Source organism: Halyomorpha halys, unplaced genomic scaffold (assembly GCF_000696795.3).
Source record: "Halyomorpha halys isolate HHAL.00 unplaced genomic scaffold, Hhal_1.1 Scaffold3391.1, whole genome shotgun sequence".
Taxonomy (NCBI): Eukaryota; Metazoa; Arthropoda; class Insecta; order Hemiptera; family Pentatomidae; genus Halyomorpha; species Halyomorpha halys.
Genome location: NW_027104739.1, coordinates 18,013 through 18,430, shown reverse-complemented (window position 1 = coordinate 18,430; position 418 = coordinate 18,013).

The window sequence follows — 418 nt, the reverse complement described above, 5'->3', positions numbered from 1 at the left end:
AATGTTGTTTCCTTTATCTCATGATTCTTGAGTAATCGTCTTGAGCGAGAAGATGTGATATTGTGGATATTCTCCTCTCCAAACTCGCTTTCCACTACTAGAGTTTCATTTCCAAATTAAAGAAGTAATGCTCATTTACTGCTTAAGAGATGTATATGATAATATCGTTTCCACAGTTGCTTGAACTTCTTTTCTTGTGATCATATTGCACTCTAATTTCTGTGGTTTAAACTTCACCAGATTAAATGTTCTGCAAATAATCTTGTAGAGTTATCTGTAGATCCAAGACTTCAAACTTTATAAGTTCTAACGCAATGCCATATCTGAACTGTATTTTCTCTTATGGAAGAACATATGCTCATGAGGAGTTGTGTATGTAGTAATGCAAAGCAAAGAGCGGATAGAGTGTAGTTAGAAG